The following is a 16759-nucleotide window of genomic DNA, read 5'->3' on the forward strand; positions in this document are numbered from 1 at the left end:
CCTTTAGTTGTTTAAGTTTGAATTACAAAAACAATTTTTCAAAACTCATCCTAGGTTTTTCAGTCAACAAAAATAAAATCAGTGTAGTACATTTTTTCTGTCCTCTGTGTGTATAGATTTATCAAGTACAAAATGTAATGAATTTGAATATCTGCTGTTGTATGCATAGATTTCATGTGATGTCACACAGTGGTGTAGGTGCCATTTGTACGATTGAATAGCAGCATGCATGTTTAAAGGAAATCATAAAGATATGGATTAAAGTTTTCCATTATCCCCAAAACTCTGAGCATAATCAGAAATGAATTGCTGCTATCAAGATGATATACAGTTTTTTAACATTTTTGTGAAAACATGTTTATTATTATGTTATCATGTTATTATTTTGTTTTATGGTGCTACTTAGCTGTTTTTTTTAAAGTTATGAAGGTTTAAATCAAAACAAAACAACTGCAGTTAAATTGAAATTAATTGGAATGCACAACCAAAAAACGAGATTTCTGAACAATTAAAAAAATGGTGGTCATCTTGTTTTGCAACGAAACTCTTCATATATAAAACCATAACACTACATACTTTCTGCATAGTATTTACCATTATAACACAAAGTGTGTAACAGAAGCTACATAGCTCACAAATAGTTAATAAATCTATTGCAATGAATTACATAACTATGTTAAAAAAATATTTTAAAAAAAATATATATAAAAACGTTTACAAGCAATGTATCTCACCTCAGTATAATAAAAAAATGAAATAAATATAAATATAAATAAATATATAAATATACTATATATAAATATATACAAATAAATACGCTTTAAAATCACATTCTTTTTTTTATTTAGCCTAGTCAAGGTCCCCCGCAGTACTGCGACGGCCCACTGGGGGGCAGCGGCCCACAGTTTGGGAAGCACTGTTTAAGGCAAAGAATTTATCAACTTATTGTAGAATTGTCCATTTTGGAGTTAATCAATTAAATAAAATAACGAACAAAATGATAAGCATGTTATATCTTATAAAGAGCAAATGAGTTCATATGGCCATTGATATAGCATTATATTTATTTTATTTTCATTTATTATTGTTTAAGGAAGCTTTTCTCATTTTATTATTTTTAATATTATGGTTTAATATTGTCTGCCCCGTATCCAAAGCTCAAATGTGATAATATTTTATATATATTTTTGAAATACTTTTGTTACACGACTAGTATTCAGGTTTTAGGTAACATCACGTGATTAATTCAAACCAATGAGACGACAGCTTTGGACGAGAGTCTGTATAGCTAATGAGCTTGCTTCCGGTTCTCACTGGTTTTCCTTCACTGAGCGAGCGGTTCAAAACTTTCTCAGCTATCTCTTGAGGTAGGTCAAATTTCCTCATAAAAGTCTTAAAATTTCACAGACAGACGGTGGATTAATCAATTTGATGATTTTAAATATGTCGATTGTTAATTTAGATGAGCGTAATATTACTTACGTTTAAACAATATAATATTAAAAAAATATATATAACGGATTATCTTCTGCTATCGTTGTTTTCTGAGGTAAATTATGCGTTGGAAAAAAACAAACGGATAGTTTAAATAATTGTAGCCTAAGAAATTGTGGCAAAAGCCCATTTTTATTGTTAATATGATTTTTATATGATATTGATATTTATATGAATATGACATTGTTAATGTGAACCGTTAAACGGACGGAGCGAACAGTTTCAGTGAGGGAAAATGTAACTTGAGGGAAAGTTAACAGACATAAGGCGTCAGACAATTTTTGTTAACAAATATCAACTTAACCGAGGTTATATGAATTGTAGGAACAACCACTTAAGCTGTGGACTAACATATGCAATTATATATATAATAAATGCATTGTGTCGTCTATAAATAATGACATACTCGAAGCTGCAGTGACATCTGCAGGCGAGGCTTTACTTAAATGTCTTGTTTATTCATGATGTTATCATTGTTTTTTACGTTTATTTTGAAGTTATGGTAACTTAACTTATTTGTTTAAGATACGTTTTGTAGGCGCGAACCCGGGAGTACGCAAAAATACATACGTTTTTTTTCTAGTGTAACGTTTATTAATATGTTAGAGACAGTTCCTCAAAATATACTGCGGTATTGCTGTTTATTGTAAACAGAATATGTTTGGTATGTTGGTATAGTAACCCTTATGATTTGCTAATAATGTATGTTTTTTTTCTCTTTCCCCGTACTCATTTATTATTACATAATTTTTTGCTGTCTAGACATTTTTGTGGTAAGTCATTTATATATATTAATGTATATTGTTATATATAGAACGATCTCTGTTGCAACATAATACTTAAAAATTTCTTAAAATACTTGAAATTTCTCTTTTTTTCTGAACAATTACCTTGCTTGTGATATTTAATAAGTAATGTTTACTTTTTCTTTCTTTTGCTCTTTTGAAAACATTTAACTGCTTTAGCTAAGTAAGTATTATTTTTGACTGTCAAATTCTTACTAAATGTTCAAGTCATGACATATTTTATTTAGATATTTAGTGACCATTTCTTTTTCTTCTATTTGATTTTCTCTAGACCTCAGCCAAAATCCTAGTTTTGCTGTTGCCCAGCAAAACCAGCACCTCTTTGATAACATTTATTATAGCGAACCCAAAGGCTCTTTTAAGAGCCATCCACATTGCTTCACTGGTAAGTTATTTTCAATTACTTTTGAATCAGTAATTGCCTAATGACATTATAACATTGTTTTTCTGTTAATGAAACAGATATTGTTTACCAATGTTTATTGTTGTTTGTTAGTTTTGGCCATTTCAGCATGTTTGAAATAGGGGTGTAACGGTTCAAATTACTTACGGTTCGGTGGGTATCACGGCTTAGGGTCACAGTTTCAGTACACATCAGTCACAACAGGCTGCTTTACAAAAATAAAAACCTAAGCCGTTTTTAATCTCTGCCAAAATCAAAATTTTCACTTAAGAGCACTTGTATTATTAAACAAGTACCAACTTTACTGTGCAATTCAATTTGAACATAAAATAGCTTAGAACAATGGGTTACTTTTTATATTCTATGCCGCTATCTTCAAGTTTTTTTGCAAGAAGATCAGTTTGTTAAAATTCAAACACAGAATGCAATTTGTGCTGTTTCTGTCTCACCTGCGATCGTGTGCTATCAACAAAACCCTGGTGATGACGGCGTAAAGCGACTCGTCATATTAGATGTATTGCCTTAGGCATACGGCACTCGCGAATTTTACAGTTTTGTCCACGTTTTCTTGAGCACCACTGCTGCAGTAGACTTAAATTAAGCTGGGGATGACTCTGTTAGCGTCTTTTCTCCTTCGTTTGCCGTGCTAAACGGTCTGTGAAACACACAAACAATTGAGGATGAACTGTGAGGTTGGCAACAGATTTGCATACTTCGAGTTGATTGGACAGGTACTCTCACCTTAACACATGCAGAGCTTAATCAGAACCATACATTAGCTTTTTTATGCATCGTTCACCAAACTATAATAGAAATGCGTGGTCGAATTAAACACGGTGCACTGTGGTGCACGTGCATCCCGAACTGTGGGCGGAAAACAGGACGATTCGATTATTTACCGAGAACCGTTACACTCCTAGTTTGAAAGTAAAACTGACTTTATTGAAGGAGTACTCCACCTTCAGAAATAAAAATGATAGATGTTTTTACTCAGCCCCATCTAAGTCATCCAAGGTGTTTATGCCTTTCTTTCATCAGCTGAATACAATCAGAGTTCTAATTATTAATATACTGGCTCCTTTTTGCTTTGTAATGAGTTTGATCATGGACCAAACATTTACAATCTCCAAAAAGTACAAAAGTACAAACTCCAAAAATGTAAAATCTTATTGGTTCTTGTGTTTCATCATGAGTTGTGACAAAAACTGACAGTCGTTAGACACTAAATGTTTTAGTATCTGTTTATTTAAGGTATGTTTTGTAACTAAAAGGTCAAAATATTAATTGTTTTTTTATTAACCCACTGGATACATTAAATATGGATTACTTTAATAATGGATGGGTCCAGTTTTTGGAGCTTCTAAACATTTCCCAGATAGCAATTGACATCTGGCCCAGATGTGGCCCACATCTCCCACATTCATCTGGCTCACATACCGCGTGGAATGACGGCGATGACTCAACCTGAGTGCGCTGCCAGAAGTCAGCCATAACCGTGCCAGATATGGGCCACATTTCAGAAATGGCATGGGCCACATCAGGCCCAGATGTCAGTCACTCCACTGCCATCTGGGCCAGATGTGACCCATGCCATTTCTGAAATGTGGCCCATATCCGTCCCAATTATGGCTGACTTCTGGCAACCGCACTCAGGTTGAGTCATTGCTGTCATTCCATGCAGTAGCGTCTTCTAAGCTGTGGCACACATCTACTCTTACTATATGCTAATTAACCTATAGTTAAGAAAAAACTAAAACTCATATAGTCAAAATTTCTTTATTAAACATTTAAAAAATCCAATACAGATAATAATTTATAAATAAACATAATTATATTTGTCAAACATGTTAGTTAAATTAATATGTTATATAGTAAGATATACTGGAACCCATAGATGCATGTGCGTTGCCACAGTTACACACCTGGCCAAACTTAAAGGGTTATTTCATCCAAAATGATAATTATGTAATTAATGACCCTCATGTCATTCCAAACCCGTAACACCTCCGTTCATCTTCGGAAACAGTTTAAGATGTTTTAGATATGTGTATACACGATCAAATATATACTGTACATCATCAAAGTAGTCCATGTGATATCAGTGGGTCAGTTAGAATGTGTTGAAGCATCGAAAATAAATTTTGGTCCAAAAATAACAGAAATTATGACTTTATTCAGCATCGTCTTCTCTTCCAGGTCTGTTGTGAACCTCGTGCACAACACTGGAGTGACGCTGCTGACATGTTATCTTGTTTGCCCAAGCTTTTTCTTGTTCCCAAGCTTTTTTTACAGTCTGAGGGAGACGCACGCTATAAACAAAACAATCTTCACAAACATGTCTGAGGATAACACGTCAGCAGCGTCACTGTGCACGCTGTTTTTATTACCTTTCTGGAAATGGACAGTATACCGTACAAACATTTTCAAAGATCTGTAGCTAAAATTGTAAAGCTTAATTTTACCCAGTAACATTAGATCAATGTAATGGTTGAAATGCTTTAGCTATGATTTGATCTAAGGCTATTTACTGGTTATTTATTTTGTTTGTTATCAGAAAAAAAACTGCTCCAGAGATACTCGGTTGTTATTGAATCTATGTGGAGGTCTACCCGAAGTTAAGTTTGGGCCATGAAAGTGATTTATGTTGTTGCCACTGAAACCATCTATATTAACACACAAACGTACAACTACCATCTCCTTACATACAAAACTCTGATATAATACTCAACATTTCTTAATAAACTTATAAAACTCACAATAGGGATAGTTCACTAATTAAAATTAAAACTGTAATTTTGCTCACCCAAAGGTTGTTCCAAACCTGTATAATTTATAACAGTCAGTAACTGAACAAATACATTTGATAGAGTTTGAAACATCTTGATGGTAAGTAAATGAGTTTCCATTTTTGGGTGAGCTATGCCTTTAAATCTTCTCTTTTGCCCAACGACCTTCATCTCTGTCTGTGGCAAGCTGCAACCATGTCTTAACCCAGTGCTCAATCTCTTGGTCTCAAGCAGATAGTTGCTGTTAATCTGTTTCTTCTGACTGCAGCTACGATGACAAATGTAAACAGTGAGGTAGAGAATAAGTATAAAAAAATCTAACATTTATAGGGTATACACATATTAGCTGACACCAAACATGAATAAATAACATTAGTTATTGTCAAAAAGACTTACCAATAATCAGTTTTTAGTGGTATAGTTTTCAGTGGTGTCCTGTAATGCCGCATTCTCATTGATAGCCTGTCAGACTAACTGGATAAGTATGTAGTTTGTGAGCAGGAAGTTCAAAATTCTTCAAAACACTGTCTTTAACTGTGGTGCCTCCTCTCAAGAATAAATTGTTTTGAAATCTGTAAAATGTAATGAAAAATGAAGAAACGAGTCAAATCTCATTTTTGAGAGGAATATAGACAAACTGTGGGGGTAAAACTGATAGAGTTCCTTTGAAATACTTGGACTACTTGCACAGAGCTTTTGTGACACAGTTCTGTTTTAAAATTAAAGGGGAGCGCAGGGCAAAGCCTAATGCTTTTTGTTTTTCTCAATAATTCAAAACATACATGCATACATATATCCTATATATTAATTACATCTTAAAGGTAAGATAACCTCACAGTTGTTTTAAATCTCAAAATGTAAGATGTTTTATAAGTAAAGTTGATTGTTTCAAATGTGACATGTATTGTGTATTCAGAAATGTATACTTTTTTCAGCAAATTTGATGGTTTACTTCCAAGATTTATTTAGTAATGATGAGGAATTTCATACTCATATAATGATAGTTAAGTGTAACTGGCTTAATTCAGTAATATATTATAAAAGTATTTGTGATTATAATAATAGCTAACTAGCTAAATTAATGTAAAATTACTAAAGTTACCGGCCCGTCATACTAGTCATTTGCTCTCAAAGTTTAGGTATACTTCACTTTCAGAGTGGGAAAGTAAAGTAACTGCATTTAGAGGCAGACAGCGCTAATTCTGTAATCTCAGTTTCACTTTTGCGTGCTCAGGGCTTTCCACACATTCACTATATTATTTAATGATATAAATAGCATAGATTTTTTTTACACATTTTCTAAGGGTGTACCTACATTATATGAACCCTGTATGAAATGTAAAACTTTAGCTGTCACTGTAAAACACTCTGATATGTGCAGATGAGTGGGGGAGTGGGGACAATCGTACTCTGGTACGGTTCGGTCTGTTTAAGTATGATAAGTAAGTGCACCCTAATATAACTTTGTGCTCGTCTGAAAGAAGATGATCATATGTATTAACATGGATTAAATCATGCAGAAATTTTCATTATTCTGTGAACTATTATTCTATTATAATAGACTATTATTTTAACCCTGGAGAATCCACGGGTCAAATTTGGCCAATGTTAATCAATGTTAAGAGAAGGGTTCTTGGGTTCTCCAGGGTTAATTTTCTATTCATCCAAAAATCCTGAAAAACACTAAAACATGAAGCAACACAACTGTTGATAATCAGAAATGTTAATTGAGCAGCAAATCAGCGTATTAGAATGATCTCTGAAGAATATTGTGACACTGAAGACTGGAGTAATGATGCTAAAATTTCAACATTAATCACAATAACAAATTACAGTTTACAATATATTCACATTATAAACAGCTTATTTACTTTGTGATAATGTTTCACAACATTTCTGTTTTTACTGTATTTTTGGTCAAATAAATAATCACAAGCTTAAACTTTTGAATAGCAGTGTATAAGTTTGAGGTTTTACTTACTAGTCATATGGTTCAGAGATGTTTTCTGACAGGTCTGTTCCAACCCTACTGCTCGGCCATTAGCATGGACAAATCTACAAACATAACATTCAATCTGTCACAGAGAAAACAATATATAAAATATGCAGTGTAAGATTTACTTATTTAATATTGCTCACACAATGCTACTCACGTTTAGATGTCAACATCTTAAAATAACTGTGATAAATGTGGAAAATTTGAAAAGCAGTTTTCTACACCTGTCTGCAACTCCCTTCAGAAAATGTTGAAATCTTGAGCTTCTCTTCTATTATAGAGGGTTTTTGTCACTCCTGAAATCAGAGAACAACATGTCTGTATTTGTATACGATAAAACATACGTACTAACGTTAGTAGCTTCAGCACTCCGTGCAATTTAACAAGGTTTAGACGTTACAGTACATCGCATATTTAGACTAAATAAATTTGCCTACTTCCAGTCATGCACTGACAACGTTAACAAAGACTTTGAAACCTCTCATCTATGTTTTCAAAAGCCCAAACGTTCATAAACAAGAGCAAAAGCTTACGCTTATAGACGGTTTCAGCAGTAACATACATACAGTAAAGAGGCTTTTGTGGAAAACACGTAACTTCCGTTAAACTCTGCTAAGCAAAAATAACAACAAAGTCCTAGCTTATAACAAGCAAATTAACAACACGTATATTGGAAACAAAAAAAATATTTTCGACGAGTTATTTTTTCAAGAGATCAGTTTAGCAAGTAAACCAACAGAAACCGGAAGCACAGTTCCGACCGCATGTGCGGAAACATGTTGGGATGGTAACGAACTTTTCTCAAAGACACAAGCCATTTATATGAGGTAAATATATAACAAAAGCGTGTCAACAACAGGTTTTAGTATTATTTGTGTGATTTGATGGACTAAACTTACTTGAAAACAGCGAAGAAACCGCGGGAGACGGAGCTAGCTGTCCTCGTGCTCCTTCAGTTTCCATGGTAACTCCCTTCGTGATTTAAAGGGGCAGGACATGTTTCGCGTGCACAGCATAGCCATTGGCCTATTATATACATGGTAAAGCCTCACACCATTTACATAAATAAACATCTCTGGAATTAGAACAGTACAGAACACTTTAAAATATCTTTAAATTGTTTATAAATCGTAAAAACTTATTTGGTTGTTCTGTGTACTATTCATCATTGCCCCATTGCAAAGTGACACATCTGCATGTGATAGTGGGACGATTTTGTATTGTTTTACACTTGTGTAGCACTTTCTATTTATTCTACAATTTGTTTTTTAATCTTTGCTTTTGTTAAAGATGTACTTTATCCTATTCTTAAAGGTCACATAACATTTTTCTGCTAAGCTGTAAAAGGTTAAATAGTTCACCCAAAAATGAAAACTCTGTCATCATTTACTCACCCTCATGTTGTTACAAACCTGCATAAATGTCTTTGGATCCCATTCACTTTTATAGCAGGAATTGGAAAAGTAATACTATGGAAGTAAACGGGGTCCACAAACAGTTTGGTTAAACTTGAGTAGCCTACCTATCGAATAGTAGTGTGCATCCTTCAAATCTCAGAAGAGTCTTTTATATCAGATTTATAAAAGACAGATCAGTTGTTTACAAAAAAGAGGAGCTCCTGGAAATTCCCATTCTATCAAATTTTAAGCTACAAAGAGCAAAACTCGTTTTAACTTGTCTATAACTTGGCAAATGACCATGGAATAAGTGGGATAATCAATGACTTGCTGTGCATTAAAGGATTTTAAATGGGGTTTGGGGTTCTTTGCCTCAGCGTTGTGCATTTACAAGTCTTTAATGCAGGGCAAGCAGTTAATTTACATTAAATATGCAGCGGGTAAAATTTAACTGGTCACCATTTTTCCTCAGTTACCATATATTTCTAAAGGTGTTATTGACATTAAATTTTCACCAGATGTTGCACATAAACGTAAAATTTTTAGCTGACTAAAACAAGCTGTTCTGTTACAGGGCTCAACGCAAATAATTTTTTATACTGGCCCGGTCGGGCCAGTGGTTCAAATTATTCACTTGCCCTGCCAAAATTTTCACTGGCCCCAATAAAAAATGTCAGTGTCACATATTTAAAAATAATAATTTAAAAGTCAAATATTGTATACATATAAAACAGATATGTTCCAATGAAAAAAAAGGCTCCCAACTTTTCTGCTTTACCTGTAAACTGACAGCAAATTGTGCTAAATATTGCATAGTTTCTTTCATCGTGTTTTACCCAAGTAAATGTCTGCTTCAAAGATGCTAAATACATTGATGAAAATATATTTTAGTGACTGAGGGTGAAGCACTGGCCCGATCGGGCAAGTGACAATACTTTTTACTTGCCCGAACATCTCTCACACTTGCCCCGGGCCACAGGGCAGTCCTTTATGTTGAGCCCTGTGTTAATGGATTATCAAAAAATTGTCGCCTAGAATTCTTTGAGTTTTGTGCCAGAGTCCAAGAAGATCTGATAGACAAAGCTGTCTGATTATGATAAATATGGTTGAATTATTTGAGCCGAATATGAAGAAGCCTAGCCCTGTCAGATCTAGAAGAAAAATTACAATGGAAAAAATTCAGCTGCCTTCCTTTACATTTTAAAACCAATAAGCTAACCATGCAGCATATTACATATCTGGCCCATAAATAAACCGAAACACACATAAAAACAGTCTGATGTCAACATAACCATAAACCAGTAATATCTGGCCCACACACAACAAAAAGCCATCACTCATCCTAAACCGATTTGTCACACAAGGGCCAGGACTGGCCCAAACACAACAAGCCACAACTCACGCTAAAACCGGGTTGTCGCACTCAGCCGTATCTGGCCCACACACAACAATCCACAACTCAAACTACAATTGGCTTGTCGCACACGGGCCGTATCTGGCCCACACATAACAAGCAGCAACTCAAATTAAAACCCGGCTTGTTGCACACAGGCCATAGCTGGCCCAGACATAACAAGCCGCAACTCAAATTAAAACCGGCTTGTCGCACATGGGCCGTATCTGGCCCACACACAACAAGCCCCAACTCACACTAAAAACGGCTTGATGTGTGTGGGCCAGATATGGCCCATATGGCCTTTGACGCCACCGGAACTGAGCCATATGTGACATAGTTGGCCCAGATGAGGCCCGGTAGTGCATGCTATCTGGGTTGGTCTCTGATCAAAGCAAGGAACAGCCAGGGTATTATTTAATATAGGTCTGGTTGTATTCAACTGAACAAAGAAAGACAAACATCTTGGATGACAATGGGGTGAGTTATTTATTTTTTTTAATTCTGAAGGTGGCATTTTACAGTTTAGGTTCTATTGTGTTGCCTGGTGCGATAATTTATTAAATTAACAATCTTTACATTAATACCACAGGAAGGGGAACATTTTGAACAGGAATAGCATATAATTAATTGTTTATTCTGAAGCATATGTGACTAACTTGATAATTTTGGGTACGACTAAATAAGATGAAGACTTAAAGGAACAGTATGTAAAAAAATTTTATAAATCAATCATAAAATGGCCCTGATATGTCACTAGACATTAAGAAATCATTTTCATTTCAAATACTTATATCACTGACAACAGTGGTCTGGCCAGGATATTGTCTTTTAAAAAGTGGAGTTGCAGCCCTCAACTGATGTTTATGTTGTCATGTTGTGTATTAGCCACCAGTTGTGTGATTGCAGTACCAGTTTTAGCCACAAGTTTTGTGATTGCAATATCAGTTTTGGCCACAATCCTACATACTGTTTGTTAGGGTGGGGGAAAACAGGCAAATGGATCCCAGTGCGGATAACAGAAAAATCTTTATTTAAATAATAATGGGTGTAAACAGACAGTAGCACGTCTGGGCGCAGAGGCCACTCCGAGGCAGACGGCTGGGGCGAGGAGCACACACAGACACTGGGGAGACAAGCCACACACGTTCGGGCTCCGGCCAGACAAACGAACGGTGGGAGAGAGTATAGTACAACAGTTAATTAAATCCACTACACCACAAAAATGTTCCACTGCTTACTGACGGAGTAAATGATCCTCTGAGATGAACCAATGCCGCGGTGCATACACCAGCCAAGCTGGACCGCGGCTGCAGACCCTGAATGGGTACGCTGGACAACGCCCAGCCAACTGGCAGTCGGAGCTGAGGAGGAGAGCAGAGCAGTGGACAACTTGGCAGATAGCACTGCAGTCCTTAAACAGGAAGATGGAGAAAACAGTCTCTATAACAGTCAGCGATCACCGAAACAGTATCTAGAGAATGACTCCTGGGCAGCAGAGAGCACAGAATAAGGGAAACAATAAATGAACAAACTAGACGTATCAAAAGCACACAACAAGACAGGACTAGAAACTAGCAAAGCTAGTGGCTGGCGAGTACATACACAGTACTGACATTGACAAACGAACATGCCAAGACACACTAGACACACAGGGATTAAATACACAGATCAGACGAGAGGATAACAAGCCACAGGTGAGGAAGACGAGAGGAGGCAATCACACTGAACAGGAACACCTGTGAGGGAAGCACACGTGAACCTGTAAAACACATACAAACACAAGACAACCACAGTACCAACAAGACAAAACCATAAATATATTTATATATATATATATATATATATATATATATATATATATATATATAAACATATATATAAATATATATAAATATATATGCATGAACAGAACACTAGACTAAACAAGACATAAAAACAAAGACTGGAAAATGCAAGGGAGCGGGGAAAAATAACACACAATGACAAGAGAATACAAGGGAGCAGGGAAAAGTCACAAGACACGGGAAAAACGTGGTCTAATATGACAATACCAAAACCACGTTCTCCCACACAAAACATTGTACTGTCAGAACCCTGCCATTCACAACTAGATATAATTACCAAACCAGATTATGGCAGAGTCCTCACACTGTTCCTTTAATTCTTAAGCATACTGCAGTATAATTTTTACCAATTATTATTATAGGACAGCAAAAACACTGAAGTTTGAATGACATTATACTGCACATTGTGGACCTTTGTATTTAGAAACTATTTAGACCCCCTACACAGTTCAATTTTGTTAGGTCTCAATCTGATACTACAATACCCCCCCCCCCCATTAATCTGCACTAAGTACCCCATAATGAGAAACTGAAAACAAGATTTTGGAAATGTCTAAATGTATTAAAAAGAAGAAAAAAACTGAAATTATTCAGACACTTTACTTGGTAGTTAGTTGAAGCACTTTTTGCAGCAAGTACAGCCTCGAGTCTTTTTGGGTATGACGCAACAAGCTTTGCACATCTGGATTGAAGGAATTTCTGCCATTCTTCCTTTTAAATCCTTTCAAGCTAAGTGAGTTTGGATGTGAACTGTCGGCTGACAGCCATTTTCAGGTCTCTCCAGAGATGCTTGGTGAGGTTGAAGTCAGGGCTTTGGTTGGTCCACTTCTCACATAGTTGTCCCTAAACCACTACTGTGTTGTCCTTGTTCTGTGCTTAGGGTCATTTTGATCAGGTTTTAGTGAGGATATCTCAGTGGACTCCAGTCAAGGTGTAGAAACATCTCGGCATTGATCAACACAAATAAATGGCACCTAAACAAAATTTCTAGTGTTATCGCAAAGGGTCTGAATACTTAAGTAAATGTGAAATTATTTTTTTCCTTTGAAACATAGAGACATTTCACTTTGTCATTATGGGGTACTAGATGTTGATAAATGAGAATGATTTAAATTCTTTTTTTTTTTTGAGTCAGAACATTTTAATTAGGCCTTGAAAAGCTGCATCTGACATGGGACTTTTATTAACACACCCCCAGGTTCACAGACAAGGTTTAGTAAAACACATCTTAAGATATGCCAGTGCCATTGATTTGTCTTATGATACACACCAGTAATGTATTCTTCAAAGGAGTGCTTTTTAAAGATGCTTAATAGGCTTGCCTGTAAAACCAGTCCACAGTGTTTAATATTGTGACAACTGCATTATGTTTGGAAAGTAATTTAATTTTAAATTCTTGAGGTATATATAAATTATAAAAAGGACTAACGCAAACATAACAAATTTGCAAATAAAGTAAAGGGGTTTAAGTACTTTCTAAATACACTGTAAATGTGGTCATGCCTACTTTGAACTAATTTGTCTTTTTTGTTGATTTTGTTTTTCCTAGATTGGACATCTAATTCATCTTTGTAAGTAACAGTTACATATTTCAGATTTAAAGCAATAGTTCATCTTATGTTTATCAGTTTACCCCCAGGCCATCCAAGATGTAGGTGAATTTGTAATTTTAAATTCTTGAGGTATATATAAATTATAAAAAGGATTAAAGGGACCATTTAAAATGTCCGCCAAAAAAAAATCAATTCATACTCCACACTCCAAACAGACGGGGGCAGTATACCTCCAAAAAGTGAGTTGGTCTATTTTAATTTAGCAGCTGCACATTTAGCAGCATATATCAAGTTTGATTTACATTTGCAACTAAGTTATCATTAGTCACAAAAAAACCATTCGGTCTCATTAAAATTGCAATGTTTTCCGCTACGTTTCGTGCGTCCATTTGGTGTTCATTATCATCGAAGACATTTCAAGCTTCTTAGCTAATGTTACATTTTAGCATCAGCTTGGTAGATAACGAGTGAAAACCGGATCGGATCCGTGGGTAGAGCTAACTATTAAACGCTAACAGCTAAGGATGCGCGATAATTTGCATGGGATAGTCATTGCGCTTCTCGTCAGTGAAGCCGGTTTCTTGATTGAAAGTGAATCGCCATCAGCTGCTTTCAGATGGAGCCACATTTACTGCACAAAGCCGTAGTTCATGTACAAGCTGAGCATAGGTTATCGCAATGCCCATTATAATGTGAACTTCTAGCGAAATACTAACAGCATCTTACTTACCAATCGAAAATAAATGTTGTCATTTCGGAGTCGAACCTCATTTCTTTCATGTCCATTAGTTGTCTCCAGCGATGAAAAGCAGTGCCAGTATTTACTCTGGTTCGGTTCCTTTATTTATCATATTTTATTTGTGATTCCGAGCGCGTTGTTCCCTGCAGCAAATGGTTGTGGTAGTGGTAAATGTCTCTTGCTTTAGCCATTCTTCCGCTCTCTTCCCTGAACTGAAATACGTCCAAAAACCCTATTGGAAGGCAGGAAGGCATCAAGGCATGTCCGAATCCATGGCTGTGCGAATTGCATTTCTCTGAGCTGCCTTTATGCCTCTTAAGTCAACAAGTCAGCTGCCTTTGTTTTCGTACGCAGCGGTAGTAGTAGAGGGCTGTACTCCCACACATGCGACTTATTCGTATATTGCAGTTTGGCTGGCGGTTATGTGCGTGGCCCGCATACCGCCTCCCATGGTCGAAACTGGTATTACAACACCAGTCGGGCTGTAGCTAGTAATTTAGCATGCTAATTCAGATTGATATTTCTGCAGCACTATACCTTGTCATTTTTTTAAATGACATCTTTGCCCTTATTTCTTCTCATTCTTTTGATGCGTGTAGCTAATTTTTTTAAATCTTTTACCTCAATTATTACAAATGGCACCTTTAATGCAAACATAACAAATTTGCAAATAAAGTAAAGGGGTTTAAGTACTTTCTAACTACACTGTAAATGTGGTCATGCCTACTTTGAACTAATTTGTCTTTTTTGTTGATTTTGTTTTTCCTAGATTGGACATCTAATTCATCTTTGTAAGTAACAGTTACATATTTCAGATTTAAAGCAATAGTTCATCTTATGTTTATCAGCTTACCCCCAGGCTATCCAAGATGTAGGTGAATTTGTTTCTTCAGTAAAACACAAATATAGATTTTTAACTCCCAACTGTTTTAGTCTGTCAGATGTATAATGCATGTGGGTGGTAACAAAACTTGATAGAGGAATGTACAGACAAATCCAAATTAAACTCTGCGGCTCATGATGACACCTCAATGTCCTAAGACACGAAACGATCGGTTTGTGCAAGAAACCAAAAAGTATTTATATAATTTTTTTTACCTTGAATATAGCACTATGCCTAAAGGAGTACGTGTGTGCACATCTTCTTCTTGGTGTTTAAGGGTGGGTTGCAAACCAACTTCATAAGAGCATACCGCCACCTACTATATCGGTGCCCCGTATAGTGCTTATGCACCCTCATGCAGTGCACCCGATACAATAGGTGGCAGTATGCACCTATGAAGTTGGTTCGCAACATGTTGGTTCAGTTTCATCTCTTAGGACATTGATGTGTCGTCACGAGCCGCAGAGTTATTTTTCTCTATCAAATTTTGATACCATCCACATGCATATTCACTGAGAGACTGAAACAGTTGGAGTTAAAAATCTACATTTGTGTTTTACTGAAGAAACAAAGTCACCTACAATTCGGATGGCCTGATGACTATTGCTTTAATAATGGGGGAGAGATGACTGGGATTTTATTAAAATAATTTTCCTAAGGCTGAATAATATTACTCAACATAAAATTTGTACAGATTAAAAAATTATTACATATCACATACCTGGCTGTCAGAATTGCGCATTACATGCCCAAAACATAAGAACATACATCGTCCTGCTGTCTAGTCAATCTGAACACAACAAACCCATTTGTAGTCACATCCTTGTTTCTGCCAAAATGGCAAAGCCAATATGGTTTAAAGGTAGCATCTAGTAACTGTAATGCACAATTGATTTTCACTGCCTGGTTACTTTATGGCCTCATGAAGGAACATACACTATTAAATTTAATCAGCGGTTTGCATGGAAATATGAAAAATATTATATAATTTTAAAAGATGAAATCAAAGTCAGTTTGTGTCATACACTTAAAGGGATACTTCACCGATTTAGCATTCAGCTTTGTATCTGTAGAAACCCGGCAGTATTACTGAATGACCATGTTTCCCTCCATCATTTCCCCCTGAGAGGAGAGATATCTGCATTTTGGTTCTGCAAAAAAGTCCTCCGATGATGCAAAAATCGTCATATAACATCATCGGAGGACTTTTTTGCAGAACCAAAATGCAGATATCTCTCCTCTCAGGGGGAAATGAGGGAGGGAAACATGGTCATTCAGTAATACTGCCGGGTTTCTACAGATACAAAGCTGAATGCTAAATCGGTGAAGTATCCCTTTAACACTGTACAGAGCATCAGCTTTTGACTGCCCCACCCTTAACAGAATAGACATACAGACTGGACCTATATTCTGTGTAACCAAGATAATATAATTCAGCCTTTTCAAAAACTGATATTAGAGT

The 16759-nt window shown here is 35.8% G+C and overlaps 2 long non-coding RNA genes across 2 annotated transcripts; one reads left to right on the forward strand and one right to left on the reverse strand.

Moving 5' to 3' along the window:
* The first annotated feature begins 2459 nt into the window (after positions 1-2459).
* LOC135747236 (uncharacterized) lies at positions 2460-15271 on the forward strand. The gene is made up of 3 exons (XR_010531812.2): positions 2460-2685; positions 13672-13693; positions 15184-15271. It is a non-coding gene; the product is annotated as an uncharacterized lncRNA (long non-coding RNA).
* Positions 4464-8916, reverse strand: LOC135747127 (uncharacterized). The gene is made up of 5 exons (XR_010531683.1): positions 8385-8916; positions 7643-7781; positions 7471-7544; positions 5886-6061; positions 4464-5757 (listed from the first exon to the last, which is right to left on the reverse strand). It is a non-coding gene; the product is annotated as an uncharacterized lncRNA (long non-coding RNA).
* Positions 15272-16759: the final 1488 nt, after the last annotated feature.

This window comes from Paramisgurnus dabryanus, chromosome 1, assembly GCF_030506205.2.
Source record: "Paramisgurnus dabryanus chromosome 1, PD_genome_1.1, whole genome shotgun sequence".
NCBI lineage: Eukaryota > Metazoa > Chordata > Actinopteri > Cypriniformes > Cobitidae > Paramisgurnus > Paramisgurnus dabryanus.